This window comes from Strix uralensis, chromosome 1 (genome assembly GCF_047716275.1).
Source record: "Strix uralensis isolate ZFMK-TIS-50842 chromosome 1, bStrUra1, whole genome shotgun sequence".
Taxonomy (NCBI): Eukaryota; Metazoa; Chordata; class Aves; order Strigiformes; family Strigidae; genus Strix; species Strix uralensis.
In genome coordinates, this window is record NC_133972.1 from 42107648 (window position 1) to 42125254 (window position 17607).

Here is a 17607-nt window from a genome sequence, read left to right on the forward strand (position 1 = left end):
TCCAAGTATGAATTAAATAATAAATAGAATCATAGTCATAGAATCAGAGAGAAGATGATGGTCACAACATGGCCAAGAGGCAGAGTGACGAAGAATGTGGGAACTCAGACAGAGGTCCTGCACTTAAACCGGAGGGAGTCAGAGACACCGTTTGTGTGCGGTGTGATCAAGTAAACGATCTGCTCAGGCAGGTGCTTGAACTGAGGGAGGAGGTAGAAAGGTTGAGAACGATCAGAGAGTGTGAAAGCGAGATTGACTGGTGGAGCCACACTCTGAGGCAAAGGCAGCAGGTAGAGGCTCTACAAGAAATACATGACTCCCTCCCCTCCTCTCACGAGGCAGAAGGAGGGCATGTGAGGGACAGGGGGGAATGGAGACAGGTCCTTCCTTGGAAAGGCAAGCAAAAACCTTCTGGGCCCCCCTCACCTTCCCAGTTGCCATTGTACAACAGGTATGAGGCTTTGGAACTAGATGGTCAGCCAAATGAAGATGGAAATGAGGATCCATCCAGTGAGTCATCCACAGCTTGTCCCTCAGCCCCACAACTTGCGACTTCTTCAATTAAGAAGGAAAGGAGGGTAATTGTGGTGGGTGACTCTGTTCTGAGGGGTACGGAGGGGCCCATACGTCGACCAGACCCATACCATAGAGGGGTCTGCTGCCTCCCTGGGGCTCGGGTTAGAGATATTAAAAGGAAGGTCACTGCTCTGGTGCAGTCCTCTGTTTACTACCCCTTGTTGGTTATCCAGGCAGGTGATGATGAGGTGGTAGAGAGAAGTCTAAAGTCACTCAAAAAGGACTTCAAGGCACTGGGGTGGCTAACTGAAGGCTCGGGAGCTCAGGTGGTGTTTTCATCAATCGCTCAAGTGGAAGGGAAAAACACTGAAAGAGGGTGGAAAACATATCTGATTAACACGTGGCTCAGAGACTGGTACCACCGTCAGAATTTTGGGTTCTTTGATCATGGCAAAGTTTATAAGGCACCTGGTCTGCTGGCGACAAATGGGACAGGTGGGTTGCACCTCTCCTAGAGCGGGAAAAGGATTTTGGGGCAGGAGTTAGCAGGGCTTATTGACAGGTCTTTAAATAGATATGAGGGGGGAGGGGGACATAACTGGGCCTGTTACATATAAGCTCAAGGGAAGCATGCCAAGGCTTGAAGGATGGTGGACTAGTGAGGGCTCTCCCTCTGCCACTTCATCTGAGAGAAGGGAAAGATGTTTCAAAATCATGGAAGCACCTGAGAAGGGTCTGGTAGGAAATAGGGCCCACACTCACAAAGAGGTGTTGGATTCACTAGCTCATCTCAAGTGCATCTATACCAATGCACGCAGTATGAGCAACAAACAGGGGGAGCTTGAAACCATGATGCAACACGAGAACTATGACATAGTAGCTATCACAGAAATGTGGTGGGATGCCTCACACGACTGCCGCAATCAATGGCTACAAGCTCTTCAGGAGGGATAGACAGGGAAGGAGAGGTGGTGGAGTGGCCCTGTATGTTAGAGAATGCTATAAGAGCTCAGAAATCAAGTACAGTGATGACGGGGTTGAGAGTGTTTGGGTTAGGTTAAGGACCAATAAAGCAGATCTTGCTGTGGGAGTCTGCTATAGACCTCCCAACCAAAGCAGTGAGGTGGATGAAGCCTTCTATAAATAGTTGGGAGAAATCTCGTGGTCACTTGCCATTGTTCTTGTGGGGGACTTTAACCTCCCGTGTATCTGCTGGGATCACAGCACAGTAGAGAGGGAACAATCCAGGAGGTTCCTGGAATGTGTGGAGGATAACTTCCTCACACAGCTGGTGAGTGAGCTGACCAGGGAAGGTGCCCTCCTGGACCTGCTTCTTGTGAACAGGGAACAGCTTGTGGGGGAAGTAAAGGTTGGAGGCCGTCTAGGGTGCAGTGATCATGAGATGATTGAGTTTTCGATCCTTGGAGAAACAAAGAGAGGGGTTAGTAAAACTGCCACCTTAGACTTCTGGAGCGCAAACTTTGACCTGTTCAAAAGACTGATTAACAAAATCCCTTGGGAGGTTGCCTTGAAGGATATGGGAGTCCAGGAAGGCTGGACATACTTCAAGAGCGAAGTCTTAGAGGCACAGGAGCAGGCTGTTCCCGTGTGCTGAAAAACAAGCAGGAGGGGAAAGAGACCAGCCTGGCTAAACAGGGACCCTTGGCTGGATCTCAAGAAGAAAAGGAGAATCTATGACCTTTGGAAGAGGGGCCAGGTCTCTCATGAAGACTATAAAGAAGTAGTGAAGCTATGCAGGGAGAACATTAGAAGAACCAAAGCGCAGCAAGAGCTCAACATGTCTACTGCTGTTAAAGATAATAAAAAATGTTTCTATAAATTCATTAACAACAAAAGGAGGATTAGGGAAAATCTCCCTCCTTTATTGGATGCAGAGGGAAACATGGTAACAAAGGATGAGGAAAAGGCTGGGGTTCTCAACGCCTACTTTGCCTCAGTCTTTAGCAGTGGAACTGGCTGTTCCCTGGACACCCAGCCTCATGAGCTAGGAGATGGGGAGGTGAAGCAGAATGAGGTCAGCACAGTTGAAGAAGAGGTGGTCAGAGACCTGCTACACCACTTGGATGCACACAAGTCTGTGGGACCGGATGGGTTACACCCAAGGGTACTGAAAGAGTTGCCAGGTGTGCTTGCCAAGCCGCTTTCCATGGTTTACCTGAAATCATGGCTGACTGGGGAGGTCCCATTGGACTGGAGGGTGGCAAATGTGACACCCATCTACAAGAGAGGCAGAAAGGAGGATCCAGGAAACTATAGACCTGTGAGTCTGACCTCGGTGACAGGGAAGGTCATGGAACAGACCATCTTGAGTGCCATTAAAAGTCATATAATGGACAACCAGGGAATCAGGCCTAGTAAGCATGGGTTTATGAAAGGCAGGTCCTGCCTGACAAACCTGATCTCCTTCTATGACAAGATGACCCGACTATTGGATGAGGGAAAAGCTGTGGGTATTGTCTACCTGGATTTTTGAAAAGCATTTGACACAGTTCCCCGTAGAATTCTCATAGAAAAACTGGCTGCCTATGGCCTGGATGAGTGTATGGTCTGCTGGATGGACGGTCCCAAAGAGTGGTGGACAATGGAGTTAAATCCAGCTGGAAGCCGGTCACAAGTGGTGTTCCTCAGGGCTTGGTGTTGGGACCATTTCTGTTCAACATCTTTATTGATGATCTTGATAAGGACATAGAGTGTATCATCAGTAAATTCGCAGATGACACCAAGTTAAGCGGGAATGTCGATCTGCATGAAGATAGGGAGGTACTACAGAGAGACTTGGATAGGTTGGATCAATGGGCCAACGTTAACGGGATGAGCTTCAACAAGGCCAAGTGCCAGGTCCTGCTCTTGGGCCACAACAACCCCATGCATCGCTACAGGCTTGGGGAGGTGTGGCTGGAGAGCTGTCTGGAAGAGAAGGGTCTGGGGGTTCTAATTGACAAGCAGCTGAACATGAGCCAGCAGTGTGCCCAGGTGGCCAAGAAAGCCAACAGCATCCTGGCTTGTATTAGTGTGACCAGCAGAAGTAGGGAGTTGATAGTCCCCCCTGTACCCTGCACTGGTGAGGCCACACCTTGAGTATTGTGTCCAGTTTTGGGCACCGCAATAGGAGAGAGATATCGAAGTGCTGGAGCGAGTGCAGAGGAGGGCAACGAAGCTGGTGAAGGGCCTGGAGAATAAATCCTATGAGGAGCAATTGAAGGAGCTGGGACTGTTTAGTTGGAGGAAGAGAAGGCTGAGGGGAGACCTCATCACTCTCTACAACTACCTGAAAGGACATTGTAGAGAGGTTGGTGCTGGTCTCTTCTCACAGGTAATTAGCAATAGAACAAGAGGGAATGGCTTTAAACTCCAATAGGGGAGGTTTAGATTGGACATTAGGAAAAAATTTTTCACAGAAAGAGTGGTCAGACAGTGGAATAGGCTGCCCAGGGAGGGGGTGGAGTCACCATCCCTGGATGTGTTTAAGGGTCATTTAGATGAGATGTTGGGTGATATGGTGTAGGGGAGAATTTTGTAGAGTAGGGCTGATGGTTGGACTTGATGATCCCAAGGGTCTTTTCCAACCTGAATGATTCTGTGATTCTGTGAATCACAGAATCATAGAATGGTTTGGGTTGGAAGGGACCTTAAAGATCATGTAGTTCCAACCACCCCTGCCATGGACAGGGACACCTTCCACTAGACCAGGTTGCTCAAAGCCCCGTCCAACTGGGTCTTAGGATCTATAAATCTGTATAAACCAGGAGATGACTTCACACTCTTTGAAAAACCATTCTGTTAGAAAGGCCTCAGTGTCCATCAAAACTGAGGAAACATTCCCCTCCTATTCACAAGATAAACCCAAGAAGCCACAAGAAACCTAGAATTAGTGTTGTTTCCCAGCCAGGATGAAGGCTGAGAAAATATCCCATATATTGAATGTTCCTCCTTTGGTGCCTATAATTTTATTTAACAATAAGACTTACAGTATTAACAAGGTTAGAGCATTAGGAAGGGCAGTATAGTATGCATTATATTTGGGAAGGTAATACTCAGATTACCTTGACTTCTTGGTTGTGCAAGCAACATTTTTATTCCCACAGTTTTCTAAATGTCTGATAATTCAGCTGACAATATGTGTATATCCAAATCCATAATGTGGTCAAGAGTGTTTTCTACACCTTACATGTTCATTCCCTGACACTGCCAGCAGAATCAGCAAATGCTGTTCTGAGCTATAATTTTCAAGGGAATCACAAAGTCAAGATAAATTATGCTACACTAGCTTTTAAAGTCATGGAACTCCTGTTTTCTAAAAGAAAAAAATGAGGTAAAATTATGATTTCACCTGAAATTCTAAAGTGTGGTCAATCTGTTTGTTATAGCTATCATGTAAACATTTCCTCCTCTTCACAAGGCAGAATGTCTGATCCTGAAGACACTCACAAGAAATAAATTATTACTTTCCCCTTTCCTACTGTCATATTTTGGAGGAATTGTTTGCCATTGTGAGCAATCATAAAGTCTTTCACAAAATCAGATATTGAATAGAAACCCAGAAATCTTTATTGTTCCTCCTTTCTTCCAAAGGAAAGATAATTCCACATCTTTAACAGACCATTTCTCTTTTTTCTGTTCTTTGTTGTGTCAGTAGCTCATTGTGAGGAAAAGAGATACCAGTCTTCTGTTCTTGATCATTTCCCTTTATCATTCAGAGAAGTTGCAACTTGTGACATGGGCAAACAGTATCACAGTGGTTCTTCACAGATACTGACTTCTGTATGGACACTTAGGGAGGCTTTTGTATGAACTGTTAAATTTAGAAATTTTTGGAAGAAAAAAAGTGTTATTCTTTTGGAATTACATCACTTTATTGGATGACACTGTCTCAGAGAGTAAAACTACTTTTTCAGGTGCATAAAGTGACATATATAACATATCCAGAGTTATAAAATCTAAAAATTCAACTGATGTACCATCTTCTGTTCTCTCAATGCTCTCCAGGTGAAATTGGAATCAAAATGTTGTCCACAGATGTACAGTATTTTGAGACACCATGAGACATGGTATGAATCAGCATAGACACATTACTGACTAACTGGCTTCCTTACTTGCAGGCTTGGAGTATGGGTTTGCAGTCACACTCTGCTTTTCTTGTTGATCTAAAGGAGACATTTTGGCGGTGCCACTGCTGGTTTAACAGTACTGGTAGGTTAAACTAAAATGTATGCTTGGAGCTTGGTTTTGCATTATTGCAAAATTGTGCAGTTCAGGATAATGTGTCGTGGTTTAGGCCCAGAGGGAAACTGAGCACTATGCAGCCGTTCACTCACCCCTTCCCCCACAGTGCTGGAAAGGAGAAAATGAAGCAAAAGTCTGAGGAATTGAGATAAGGATAAGGAGGAGTGACTCACCTATTATGGTCACGGGCAAAAGACAGATCCGTTAGGGGAAGAAAAAGAACATAACTTTAATTCAAAACACTAACAACAACAATTAACGGACAGAATGGGACAGTGAGAAGCATTACCACATCTTAAAAACACCTCCTCCCACCTGTCCCTTCTTCCCAGGTTTAGTTTTGTTCCCGATATCTCTACCTCCTTTTCCCAGTGGCGCAGGGGCAGGGAATGGGAGGTTTTCGGTCAGCCCACCACTCCTTCCTCCAAGGAAGGGGGAAGCACTCTTCTGTTCCATGTAGTTCCCCTCTCATGGGAGACAGTCCTCCACAAAAATTTTCTGTCATGAGTCCTTTCCATGGGATGCATTCTTCTTGAGATGCTCTGGCGTGGGTCACCCCCACATACTGCAGTCCTCCCAGTGCCAAACAGAGGGGGTTTCTTCTTCCCATGGAGTCCTGGCTTTCTTTGAGTGCAGTCACCTGCTTTGCTGTAGGGTTCTCCACAGGCCACAGGAAAATCTCTGCTCCACTGTAGATCTCCATGGGCGGCCCTGCCATCTCACCACGGGATACAGGGGAGTCTGCCCCAGCGCACCTCCTGCCTTTCTCCTCCTTCCTTCCACTGACCTCGGAGTTCATACAGGTGTCCTTCTTGCAACTCCTTCTCATAAGTCCCAACCCCATCCCAGGTTCCCCTTCTTAAATATGTTATCACAGAGGAGCAGCCACCATCACTAGTTGGCTCGTCCTTGACCAGAGACGGGTCTGACTTGGAGCCAGGGGAGTTATTGACAAGCTTCTCACAGGAGCCACCACTGTAACCCCCTCCCTCCCTACCAAAACCCCTGCCACACACACAAACCCAGCACATAATATCAAATAATACAATTTCATTCAAGATAAAGAGAAAGGAACGAGGAAGAGAAAGCTGCCAATATCATGAAGAGAGTTAAATTGTAACTGGCTAATGTTCAACTGTAACTAAACGTATTTTGTGCAAGTCATTACTCACAGTGGAATGTGTTAGAGTTTTCTATAGCAGTTTTTCCTGCTACCTATAAACTCAGTTTCTGGATTCATACCTCCCCACTGAAATTAATGTCAGCATTTTCATTTCAGTCATTTTAGATGTCAGAGATGGAAAAACTTGAAAATTACTGTGCAATATTAGGATTTACCTTATATCCTTATGAGGGATGAGGTTTTCCTTCCTTCCTTCCCTGTATATTGTCTAACTAACACTTTAAACCATAAAGATTCAAAAAAGCCCTGTTGGTGCTCATGATAACGAAATTATCATTTTGGTCACTGAGATGTTTAGGACACTGTTCCCTGGTGAAAAGTAATGAATGCATTAGAGTAAATAAACATTCCAGAATCTTTCGTATCTATCAGAGAATTTATATAATTTTAAAATGCAGTTTTATTTAAGATGTGATCTCACTGTAAAAAAACACACTAAGTCTTGTGCGGGTGGGAGAGATTTGAGGGAAATCTTTGTTGAAAAATAAGGACTCTTCCCTTCAAAACACCACTGTTTCTTTCAATGTCTTACATTTTGGTAGTTGGAAATTTGGTCTGCACTCTAATCTTGGTTTTCACAGGAATCTGGCAGTTATCTAGGAAGAACAGTTTGCTAAAATAGAACATTTGGCTTTGAAAATATGTTTTTGTTTCATGTAACAAGGTAGAGCAATATTTAGCGTCTCATTCTCTGCTTCTAGTTCATCTTCTACCAAAACCTCAGAAATTATTAAAAGCCTATTAAAACTATCTTTGCACTTCTCAAATATGTAGTCAAATGAAAATGAGATATCATAATAATAACCTTCACACACAACCAATGTAAAAATTCTGTTATCCCCCTCAAGAGAAAAGATGACACTGGAAGGCATAGTATTGTAAGATATTTTAAAATAAAATGGGATAGTGGGTCTTGCAGACTCAGAAACTCACTTGTTTTATCTGAACTGGTTCATACCTCCCAAGTGTTCTTTCAACATATTTTCTATAATCTCAGGTATTTATGATAATTGCCTATATGTTATATTCTTCTATTCCACTCTTTGCCCAGGCAAGTGCAATAAATTTTAAGTATTTTCAAAACCACCTCTGTGGTAATTTCTGCTAATACTTCTGAAAAAAACTCAGCTCTAAAATGCAATGCATCAGCTCTTTAAGAGTACATTGATATTAAATTTAAGAAAATAAGTATCTAGAGAAAAAGTGCAGGAAATTTATCCACTACAGTTATTAATGCAATTGAATATTAAGCAGGACACATGTATTACTCCAATCAATCCTTAAAATAAAGGGAGAAGAAAATTTGAAGAAACAGATGAGTAACACAAATCAAGATCAATCTTATGAATCTTTAATTAAAAGAATATCTATGCCTAGTCTTATCTCTCAGCACTAAATAAAAGGTAAATCAATTAGATTTGTTTTTCTTTGCAGGACCCTTTGCTAAGTAATTCTCTGCCTTTTAAATTTATCTGATTCACACAACAGCAAGCTGATTCAAAAATTAGTATTGGTGGCCAGATCTAATGAAATTCAGCTTTCAGCTTAGCACATTCCCCACCCCAGGATCCTGAACTACGCCTGAATTTCTCTGGTTCCCAAATTCAATATAACAAGGAAGATGAACGGAAAACAGCTTTTATTTTTCACATCCTTTTCATATACTACCAGATATGAATTTCTGGGTTTTTTTGACACCCACTCTTCAGCATGAAATAGTCCTCAACAACAGCAGAGGAGTTTGAGGCCTAGCATATTGTTCTATAATACACACTGAATCTTTTTGTCTTTCAATGGCACCCACGAGACCCCAAAATGCCAAACAGCAGAGGATTTTTTTTTTTTTTTGGTAGCATCTGGCTTCTTGGCTGACTCCCCAGATAATATTGGCAACTTTGCATTTGCTTTCAGAGCTGTCATGTAGTTAAGTTCCTGATAGGCTGTTAACATTACTGTGCCCTTTTAGATGTGATCCTTTGACTCACCCTTGTTTCAAACACATTTTGTCAGTAGCTTAAAAAATTTTGACAGAAATGCATTCAAAAACACATGAAGGAGCAGTCCAAGTTGCTGTTTGGACAAATAAAACATTTCAGTTTCTTAAACTAAAAATGTGAATGTGAAATGAACCCATCTTTTCATGCTATGTGGCTTCATTTTGACATTAGAAATCAAGTTTCAAAATCTATCTGCCAAATCACAGATTGAAGCTAGCCTTATGTTATTTACATCAAAGATTTAGGAAATGACATGAAGGAGATTCCCATGGTGGAACACAGGAAACCCACTAAGTCAATCACATGTCCAATTTCTTCCAAGTTCATGCAGAAATTGGATCAAAATCACACTTCACTATCCTTTGGGCAAAGGCTTGGCACATAGCTGCAGCCCTTCTCTGGGTCCCTGTAGGGTCTGCTTCTCTGCTGAAACCACTGAGTCTGGAATGAATCCAGGTGGTGTCACTTTGAAGGAAGCATATTCGCTGAGAGTCTGTGATCACATCATAAACAAAATAGTCTGTGAATGCCAGCATACCAGAATGTTGTTGGACAGAAACATATGGGTGGAAATATTAATTCATTAATGTCAAAGTTTACTGCTCTGACATATTCAGAATAAACTAATTCTCTTTTTAATGGTTGGTCATTCCATTTTTTATTTGTTTTATAGTATAAATTCTCTCCTGCCATGTCCCCCCACCAATGTTAGAGGAGTAGTTTTTTACCAAAAATAGGTTGGAGGAAACTAATAAAATAAAATCACTGCAGTGAATTCCTCAGGTTCTACCAAATTATCAAAAAATAAAGAATGTTTCCTGTTTTATTGTTTTGAAATTAGATAACAATTTAACATTTTATGAAGTACAATGAAATAGTTAAAAATGCAAAACCTTAAACTAAAAATATCTTGAAAAAGAAATAAAACATTAGAATTTTTAATGCATTCACAGTTCTAATCAAAAGTAGTTTGTTTCAGTGAGGTGGAGTTTCTACTAGGTAGTCTCTAAAAAGTAAGAGGTTTCCAATATGTTATGTTTTTAAGAACAGGATACATTATATCATTATCATTATCATTATCATTATCATTATCATTAACTGGCAGTCCAGTTCTAATGTTTTGCCTAAATATGACTGAAGCTTTAGCACTGCTTAATTTTCTTTCTTTCATTCTTAATCATCTTTTTAAAATATGCTTAAGAAACACTAGCAAATGTGTAATGGTCACTGTTCTCATTTCTGTACCTGGCCTACAATTCTGCCTTAGAGCTGAGAGAATTCACTTAACAGAAGAAAACTATTGCTCCTCCTCTAACTCTGCAGCACTCTACTGACCCTACATAAAAACATTTGGGGTTATCAAAAACTAAATTTAAAATTTGGTTCATAATAATTCTGTATCCCAATATATTTATTTTAAATTGATTGACTGATACCTTGTAAATTTGAGAATTCACTTGCTGCATTTGGATTTTCACTGACTTTGTGCTCAGTTAAGATCAAGTGATACTTCATTTATATCCCAGAATAATGATTATGTGCTTTTAATAATATTTTTTTTCTGTAGCTCTTTGGAAACCTGTCAGTAATTTACCTTACTGAACTTTGCTTTGTTGTATGGCCTAATGTTTAACAAACGTGAAGTGAAACTAACTGACATAAGCCAGCAGGTTGTGCCTCTAGAATTTGTATTATAGCTAAAATTGATAAAATACAGCTCTACACTTCACATGTCAACAATTTTGCACTTGAGTGAAAACGACACAAAAGCTGCTCCTTTGTGCAAGCTGAACCTGAGGCTCTGGAACCCCTCAGCTTTTACTGCAAAACATTTTGGGACAGACTTGTTTTCTGAAAGAAAACTTGCAAAGATTTGAGTTGGTTCTAAGTGTAACTGCTTCCTATGAATTGAACTGACTTAGCTAAAATATAAAAGCAGTTTGTGATATTCTAAAAAAACCCCAACGTTAAGACTAAGTATTCATATAAATTTCCTAATCATCCGCTGGTTAATGTTGCCAAGATTAGTTTGAGTAATTACTGAAGTAATCACTATGAAACAAATATATCCCCAGAGAGAATGTGTTGATGAGATCATTAGTCAATTTTTAGAAAAGATAACTTTAGTGAAGTCCAGTCAAACCTTCACTGTTTGAACCTTGAGAATAAAGAGTATGAAAAACATGAGGTGAAGTTGACATGAATTGAAATCTGAAGTCTTCATCTTTGGTTTTCGTTTGGAAGGGATACCTGCCTCTTTAATTCTCTTTTATGAGGTCCTTAAAAATAAACACCAAACAGCCACCAAATTCATTAGTAAATTCTCTTGGGTCTGAAAATAGTGTTATTCAATGGTTGTTTCACTAGTCTACTTAGTGAAAGGTCTTCACTCAAGAATTTAAAATGAAAGTGAAATTATTGAACACTAAAATGAAGTCTCTTGGAGCACTCATTTTGATTCATTTCCTAAAGTGAGCCTGGCAACTTAATTTCTTGGATGACTTGCAAAAAATTTAACCTCAAAACACTTTACAGACAAAGAAAGAAAGGCGTAGATGGAAAGAAGCTACCTCAGTGCCTTCTAGTTTTCAAGATTGATATAAAGTAACATATTTTATTTATCTATCTTTATATTTCGTTCAAAGACTATTACCTATCAATCTGGTGTTTGATTAGTGTTTGCATGCCTATTTTAATTAAAGCATTAAATTATAAAACATTATTTATTATCACAAATTGCAACAGCTGATACAAACCTAAATGCATAATCTGAGATAAGAAAAAGGTGGAAATACATTTCTCAGTGTCTCCCTGAAACTCCCATTCCTCAACTAGTAATTCAGGCTGGATAAACTAGAAAAAGTTCATACCTCCTTTTATTTCTGTTGTGTTTATTTTTGTTTCTCCTCACCAGACTGTTTGCAATAACACAAGAGTTCACCAGTGAAAAATCAGTGTTTGATATATGTTATCCCTGTGAAATCTGAGATGCCACAACATTTTCCTCTATTTACACATTTCATTTATGTTACTAAGCTACTGTGACTCAGTTACCTTTTATAAATGCTTTTTAATGGAGACAACCATCTCTGCATGTATATGTGTGCTATAAACAAGCAGAACACCTAATTCTAAGATCTAATTGATATATAAAGCTGTCAAGGCTAATATTCTAGATTATGTATTTATCATTAGCATGAATGATCACTTTTCATTCCACTTAGGAAACAAAATATATATGTAATGTCTTCTAGCAACATTAAATATAATTTAGAAGTGCTGTACAATGAAAAAAAGGGTCTGCAGTACTCATAAAGCTCAAGGGACAATTTGGATGTAAACTTTCCCAGATGGACTTAAGCAAAAAGGGCATTCAGAAAACTGTACAGTGGCACTTAATAGAATGTATTTTCAGAGAAACCATCAGTCTTTTCTTCCCTATTGACTCATCTTCAATGCCAGCTTTCAAACCTGAAATTTTTGCAGCTGTGTTATTAAATACTGAGTATAGGAGTTTAATACAGGAATATTAACAGATATACCTACAGTGTTGCTGGTAGGTGATGCTCTATTGTACATGAAAAAAAAAATCTGAGACAAGGAAGGTTGTGGTATCAACCACTTACAGTACAGCCTAACTACATAAAATGAAATGGAAAAGATTGAAGATGGAATAAAAAGGCACAATATTGAATACTAAAAAGTTCTTGTGGGCTACAGAAATAATGCAGGTTAAACATTGATAGCAAACAGCAGGAGACTGCCAAGACTAAGGTGCCTAAGGGCCAGAAAAGCTTAGTTATAACTCCATCCAGATTAGCTCCACAGGATTTGTGTAAGTGACATCCATAAAATGTATTGCAAAAACTATTGGAAAACACTGAAGATCATCAGTTTAAGAAGTGAGGAAAAGCTGCACATTGTTTCTTCTGTGTCATATTTATTTCAACATTATGTATCCGCTGTCTTGCTTGGTTTTGTTTTGCTTTTCATTCTGTTAAAATATGTGTACATACATCTACAGGAGGGTTTGTGCTTCCTGTAGACTACACTGGAACCAAATCTACCTTCACTGGGAATGGTAGGAATCTTTCTTTCAGCCACAGTTTGGTAATGTACATTGTTTTGCTCTAAAAATTCTGAGGTACAGGTATATATGGAAATGCTTTGCAAGTTAGAGTTCTCTATTCCTCAAAATTCCTCTGGCTTCTTAGTCTTTAACTTTGAGTATAATTATTCTATTGAAATCCAAGGTAATCGTTTCTCAGAATTCACATATAACAGCACTTCATAGTATTCAGCTAAACCAAGGCATGTTTTTCAATATTGCTCTGTTGGGTCCCAATATAACTTCCGACAAACGTCAGAACTCTAACTAAATATTGCTTCAGTCAAAAATAAATATTTTGATCATTTCAAACTAATAATTTAGTTGTATCAGACAGCACAAATAGTTACTTGTTCGCTGGCGTGCTGCAATATTATGTTCTTAATGCAGTCTATTGGTTAAACTATTAGTTCGTTGTTGTTTTTTTTTTTTTTTTCCACAGCTATGTCATGCAAGTACAGTTCTAGTAAAATATAAATCTTCTATGAGAAAATAATAGGGCCATTAGGTATACATAATTTGAGACTATCCCCCAGTTTTCTTATTCCTATTTTTCTAGTTCACATTAATGATTTTGGTAAAAAATTGGTACAGATGATTTTATGAACTACTTGTGCATTCTTCTAGCAACTAAGTTTTTGCATGCAAAAACTTTCGGAGTTTGGCATGATAGTTCAGAGTGACTACTTATTGATATATCTGGTCTGCAAATGTAGGAGAGACATTTGCAACCAAAACGTTTTGCAGAAGAATGTGTATGGTCACAGTAGAAATACATGCAATGCCTTCTGTGGGTTGTGCCTTTATAATAATAAGTCTTTGAGGAATTATTTATAGTAAAATCCCAAATATGAGAAAAGATCCCTGAATTGCCCATGTAAATGTTTGAATTTCTTATATTATTCATAGGTGCTTAACACTAATTTTGTCCTGAACTAGAAGGTAATATTCTTTGAGATAAATTTTAGCTTAATGTTCACTAGACTCTCTTTTTAAATGAATCAAGATTTGCAGAAGAAGTAAAATTTTATAGACTAAATAACAAGCAAACAAGTCATTTTCAAGTCTTCAAGATAAGTAGATGTGGGAGACAATTACTTGGAATTTAATTTCATTATGTTAATCTGATAAATGAAGGGAAATTTGAATGAATTATTATTTTAATGATGCCTGTGCTATTATTACTTTTTATTATCCATATCCTTATCAAGACAGTTTTCTGTTGACAGAAAAGACATCAATTATGTTCTCCCAATGTACATAACAAACCATGAACCATGTACAATACTAACATGTAAGAAAAGACTAACAAACCTTTCTGTTGGCTCCTGGTTATGCTTGAGATTTCCTTCATGAATACTTTGAATTTATATTAACATTAGAACTGAACAAACACTACAATAAATAAACAAATGTTCAAGCAATGATTATATTTTTCTATGAATTTATCAAGACATCTTATTATTTCTTTCATGCTGTCCCTGTATTTAAAAGAACAATTCACGATCTCTCCAATCTCTACTTTAACAATTGAATTTATAATGCTGACTACAAAACATTGGTAATAGCTAAACCATCAAGTATTTTATGGGCTGCTACCTCTTCAGTATTCCCCTGTATTAGCTCCTGTGCCTTATCTCATCTCATCTCATCTCACAGGTGGCTTTAGAAAGCAAGAAGAGTCTTTTTTTTCTGTACTAGTGAGTATCTGGCATGCTACTGCTCCCAACCCATAAACTGAGCTCCAAGATACTGTGCAATAATAACCACAATAACAGGAAGAAGAATGAATGTACATTTTAAGGCCATCAGATAACAATGGTAAGCTGAGCGTGATCCAGAAAGACTTAAACTGATAAAAATCTGTCTAGACCAGGTTTGTGAATCACAATTCTTTCCTAGTGTCCTTCACCAGTCAATATTCCTCAACGTTATCTCATCGTCTTGGCTGAGCTGTAGGTTCAATTAGCCACTAATGGAAGTTTAACTATACACACAATCACTTTATGTAAATAATTTTAATAGCCAAGGAAGAAAGCAATAACGTTTTCATTTAGTTTATGAGTGAATATTTTTTTCAAAAAAAGGAGATTTAATATTAAATGTTGGAGAAGAGGTTTACCAAGAAATTTAAGCACTCAGATTTGACCAAGGAATTGGACTGGAGAAGTCAAATTCTTTCAGTTTTGGACCTGAAAACCATCTAGTATTCCACATGTTCATTTGCACTGTTTGCAGATCTTAATTTTAAGCATGGAATACTGTCAGATGTGAGACTGTTGCATTTTCCTTGATTGATGAGAAATATAAAGAGTGTCTTCACCCCATACTGAAGGCATGAGCATAAGAGCAATGATGTTGAGTCCCAGAATTCTATTTCTGGTCAGCCAGATGTCTGAAGAACCTATATGCTTTTAGAACCTAAGTGCCTTACTCCAGCCTTTGGCCTAGCAAGGAAATGTGTTGATGCAATACAAATATGAAGCAAGTGCTTATCAGTCTATGAGGTCCAGACTATGTTACAGCTTGTAGACTTTCATTTTTACAAAACCATAAACGTACCACAAGTTAGAAGGTGAAAGTGGGAAGCTTTACTCAATTCTGATACTGAAATATCTCTGAACTATCATATTTATTCTAATGTTAGTTAAGCAACACACACTGAAGCACTGCCAGGAGATTAATGAATGCTTGGGAAGAGCTGATAGCTCAAAGCCATGCTTTGGGCTATAAACCCCAGTCAATGATTAATCCCCAGGAAATGCCCTAGGCTGAGGTTAATATAAATTTTAGAGAAATTAACTGAGAATTTAAGAAAAGTCTTAACCATATGTGATGTTCTACCTGAATAGAAGCAATTTCAGTTCTTCCATCCACACTTTTTGTAAGCCTTAATATCCTTCTTTTAGTCAGTAAGACCCTGATATCCAGCATCCAGTGTAACTTCTTACATATACATGCTTTATATACATATATACAGAAGTGATATATAGTACCTCCCTCAGTCCCAAAAGCCTCTCAAGTTTAAAAGAAATTAGCATTTCACCTCCAGTTTAAGTACTGATCATTCTTTTCATGCACAGCTGAAGACCTGTTCCTGGTGTACACTACTGCATTGATCTCCCATGCTAAGAGCTCAGGATTGAGGTCCTACAGACAACCTCTTGTTTTCATTTTACATTTCCAGAGTCATTTTCTATCAATTTGTGTACTGCCATTTTTTTGGAGTTTGTTCAGATAACTGAGAGAACATCAAGCTTTGTAGTCCTTATTTACACTAGGTAGCAACAGATTCCCATGAAACCTTATTGGGAATCTGCATACAATAACAGTATTGAAAAAAGGTGTTGCTGTGTGGGAGTCAGAATATGAAAACCCACTCTTTCCATTGTTTACAGCGTGCCTTGATAAACTGACATGAAAGCAGCTTTTGTGTGAATACTGAAAAGTGCAATTAAATAAATACATATATTGACTCCATTAAAATATTTTCACTGGACAGTTTTAGACTAATTTTCTGTGAGCTTGTATGGTCTTAAACAGGAATGCAAAACTGGTAATTTAGAGCAATGCAAAAAAGAGGAGACATGAGTAAAGCCAATACAAATTCAAATCTAAGGAAAAGACTCTCAGAAATTGCTTTTGCGGGATTTGCCAAGGGAAGTTTTCAAAAGTCTTTATCAAAGAGATTAAAAGAAAAGTAAGGAAAGAAAATTCTGTGGCATGTGAGGCTCTAATGCATATTCCTTTTTTTTTTTCATACATGGCAAAGCTGCCTCCAGCTCAGGCACCTGTGTAATCAAGACATTGTTAAATTTCTTTGAACCCCTCTAATTTGGGTTTCATGCATCACATTTGTTTAAAATGTTTAATAACTTATTCACTAATTGCTTGTTTAAACCCACTCTGGCTGCCAAGCATTCTGTTATAACTGATAAAATATAGATCAGTCTGAATATTTATGTGTGATTTGTGTGCAAGTGACATTTATGATTAACGCAAACTTAATTTGGTAGTGGAATCAAATAAGAAATGTCTCTGTGTATTCTACTGGAATGATTAGCAGAGGTCATTAATCAAGAAGTCTCTTTTGTTCTTAATTTTATGCCACATGAATGAGTAAAGATACAAAAGAACTGAGTATTTCATCAAGCTCTGGCTGTCTTTGTGTGAAATATTCAATTCTCTCATAAGAAACTTCCATATCTTTAATGTTTTTAATCACTGCTCTTTTGTGTGTGGCTGTCTTTGTGAGTAAGGCCTGCATATCATTCAGGAAAAAATATTTCTGGATTACATAGTCATGAATTTGACTCCAAATGGCTTTTTCAAATTGGTGTTATAGAATCACATCTGAATGCTGAACAAGGCCCAAGTTGGATTAGGCACAAGTGCCTTCTTTTTTTAAGTCTGCAAAGGTCACAGCTTAACTGAAGAAAGAATTTTATTTTTGGGGTTGGTTTTCTTTCTTTTTCCCCCTTTGTTTTTTAGCTACTTAGTCCATATTTGATGTCAAAATTTGGATATACAGCAGCTAAGGATGATCCAACAGCATACAC